This window comes from Papaver somniferum, chromosome 5 (genome assembly GCF_003573695.1).
Source record: "Papaver somniferum cultivar HN1 chromosome 5, ASM357369v1, whole genome shotgun sequence".
NCBI classification, from domain to species: Eukaryota; Viridiplantae; Streptophyta; class Magnoliopsida; order Ranunculales; family Papaveraceae; genus Papaver; species Papaver somniferum.
In genome coordinates this window covers 186,778,587-186,782,514 of record NC_039362.1, presented here as the reverse complement: position 1 = coordinate 186,782,514, position 3,928 = coordinate 186,778,587, and positions in this window count along the sequence as shown.

Sequence of the window (3,928 nt, the reverse complement as noted above, 5' to 3'; positions counted from 1 at the left end):
AAGTGAGGTTAGTGTGGGAGACTTGGCTTCCACAACCGCGTAGATGTCGCAGAGCTCCTTTGGTTCCTTGCGCACTAGTGTTTCGCTGGGAGTCTAATTCCAGGATGATCAAATTTTTGAGGAGGATGTTATTCTGAAGTCTTAGTGAATGATTTACTATTTTTATGAACTTTGTTTAATCTTTTTATGCTAGTTCTTGAATGATCAACATGGATGTTATTTATTTTTATGCTTTTCCTATATTTGCTTGTTGGATTTGTTGTGTTTTCAATTACATACATTCTGTTTTTATTTGTTTATTATGAATGTTATTCTTGTCAGTTTATGTCAGTTTGCAGGTTTACTGGTTTTTTTACTAGAAAATTCACTATGTAAACAGTATCAACATATTAATGTTGATCCAAGGCAGGGGATCAACTTCCATTGTTGACCCCCCATTACTGGATCAACTTCCGTTGTTGATGCTTACTGAAAAGAAAAAAGTTTCATGGTTACAAGTTAACTCCATTAGATGTGCATACCTGCAATCTTTACTATGTAAACAGTATCAACATATTAATGTTGATCCAAGTCATGGCATCAACTTCCAATGTCGATCCCCATTACTGGATCAACTTCCATTGTTGATGCTTATTGAAAAGAAAAAATTTGCATGGATTTATCTTTATATATACAAGTTTACTCCATCAGTTGTGCATACCTGCAATCTTTACTACCAACATTCATTCACTTGATGAGAAACCAATCAGTTATTCATCAATTATTTTTTTAACCCATTGATTTTCGGGATACCATTGTTGATGCTCAATAAAAAGAAAAAAATTTCATGGTTTTATATGTATATACAAGTTAACTCCATTAGCTGAGCATACCTGCAATCTTTACTACCAACATTCATTCACTTTGATAACAAAACCATTCATTCACTTGATAATCACTTGATAACTAATAGTAATATTACTTCATAACAAACTAGTACTAAACATATCCTCCAAATTATTTCAGAACATAAACAGACTTTCAGACATAAATTTACAATAACTATAAGATGTCTTGATAATTAATTAGCAGACGTACACAGATTAAGTAAATTACTTACCAGCATATGTTAAACTACGCCATCTAAGTGTGTTTTCACTAATCCAATGTTTCAACAGAATATTTTATGTTGAGTACTTCTTCGATTGAGTCGGTAAGATCTTGAACTTGCTTAACCTCTTCGGCTGAGACTGTAATTTCTTGTACTTGCTTACCTTCTTCCGGTGTGTCAGTAATTTCCAAAGTTGGTTTCCATGCACCAATTTCTCCCAAGATCCTGGCAGCCATCTTCACTCTCTTCTTGTTAATATTTTCATGGCATTGGGTTGTCTTACCATTTAAACCCCAGCAGTCTCCATGCTTCACCAGACACTTCATGAAAAAGCAGATGTACATTTCACATTCCAAGCCTTCTTGTGGTGCTACAGGGAAGTGGTCAAAAGCTGTAGTTACTGGTCCATTTATCTCAACATATTTTTTTTCCATTCTGTTCAACACATCAGTCAATGGTTGTACCATGACAGCGTATTGTTCGGTGTACCCTTTGTTGTGATTGTTAGAGCATTGCTCGGTCGAACTCGCATGCATTGCTATCTCAAGCATGTTTGTCAATGTTAGTGATCAAAACTATAAGTCTTGATTTATAGCCTTGATAATTAATTAAGGTATGTGAAGACTTGAACTTATCTGTCATTCAAAAGTCTATCTACTCTATCTCCTACTCTTTTAGACAAGAAGTTGTATGCTATATATATTTGGTATTTTGAGCCGAGTATACCTAGCCTATCTATATCTCGAAATATATGTTGGTAAGCTTTTAGCTTCGATCAAGTTTATCTTTACCTAGTGACAAAAGTCATGATATGTTTCAATCACTTTGAAAATTGCTTTGACGAGAAATGGTGTAAAAATTATATAACGTCCTCTAATAATGTTTCAATGATTGAAATGAGAGTTTAGAGTACATAACCAATGGTGGAAATAAGCATTGTTTTGGAAACACATTTATATATAAGACATATTCCTTGAACCAAAGTTTGTGAACTTTGTTGATCAAGAGAACCGGAAGAATGGTGTGAGCCAATTTCGCGAACTCAGTCCGCGAACTGCCGAAGTTCTCAAACCCGAGAATTTCTGCTAGAGTTGACAAACTACTTGCGTGAAGCTAAGTCCGCGAACTCAGACCCGAACCGGCGAAGTTCTCAAACCCGAGAATTTCCGATGGAGTTTGTCAACTCTGCCCGGTAACGTAAGTCCGCGAACCTAGTCTGCAAACTTGAGAAGGTTATATATCTGAAGATGATTTCTGAACTTAAACTTTAAAAAGACTAAAGAATGCAGTTTGCAAACCGTGGCTATAAAAGCTCATGAACCGATTCAAGTGAATTAAATCATCTTTGCTTCAATTGTGTCTTGTGTAGTACATGAGATTTCCTTGCAATTGAACAACTCTCTAACTAGTTCATTTGAAGTCATTTGAACTAGTTATGGTGAAGAAGAACATGGTTGATATGAAATGCTCATATGGCTAACCTTTTGGCTAACTATTGTTGAACCAACAAATGCATACGTTTGGGTACGGTTAACAAACCTAGAAGCGTGCATTGTCAAGTGTGTGTAACAAGCTAAGTTTTCGATCTAACAATTGAGAAATGTTAGATTGAATCTAAATCAGGTTTTCATCTAACGGTGAATATTGAATGCTTTGTTATTAAGCTAACATTGATTACAACCCCTGATTTGAAAGACTATATAAAGGAGACATCTAGTATTCTTCAAAACTAATCCCCACACCTTACGTGTGATACTAGTTTGCATTCCAGAGTCGATTCTCCTTTAACATTTGGTTTTCTTCTTCTAAACTAGGTTAACGACTTAAAGACTTCATTGGGATTGTGAAGCCAGACCGATACTACTTTTATCGTAGTTGTGTGATCTGATATTGCATCTTCTATCGTACGAGTACAATCAGATTGATTATCTTGAGATTGATATCTCCGATAGGCAAGATATAAAAAGTAATCACAAACATCTTCGTTTCATTGTTTGTGATTCCGCAACATTTTTTTTCGCTACCATACGATTAAGATTGTTGTGAGGTGATTGATAACTCTAGGTTGTTCTTCGGGAATATAAGACCGGATTATCAATTGGTTCCTGTTCACCTTGATTATTATCAAAACACGGAACAAAACCTTTAGGGTTTATCTATGGGAGACATATTGATCCTTTGATAGATTTGTCTGTGGGAGACAGATTTTTTTATTGTCAAAGCCTGCGATTTTGGGTTGTAGCAACTCTTAGTTGTGGGTGAGATCAGCTAAGGGAATCAAGTGCGCAGTATCCTGCTGGGATCAGAGGTGTAGGAGCATAACTGTACCTTGGATCAGTGGGATATTGATTGGGGTTCAACTACAGTGCAGTCCGAAGTTAGCTTGGAGTAGGCTAGTGTCTGTAGCGGCTTAATACAGTATGTGTTCAATATGTACAAGGTCCCGGGGTTTTTCTGCATTTGTGGTTTCCTCGTTAACAAAATTCCGGTATCTGTGTTATTTCTATTTCCGCATTATATTGTTTATCTTTATAATTGAAATAATACAGGTTGTGCATTGTAGATCATCAATTACAATATCCAACCTTTGGTTGTTGAATTAAATTGGTTAATCCTTGGATATTGTTCTTTGGTACCATCCAAGTTATTCCTTGTGTTTGATTAAAGACTCGTTGATTTCTATTAGCTCGATTAAATCAAAACAAAAGAGAGATATTAACTCTTTGAGATACTTTTACCTAGATTGAGTCTGACTGTCTAGTTGATTTTCTAGAAAGTAATTTGGAGTTAGTCCATACATATTGTTAAGCGAAATATTGCGTGGTGTTGTTAGACCCC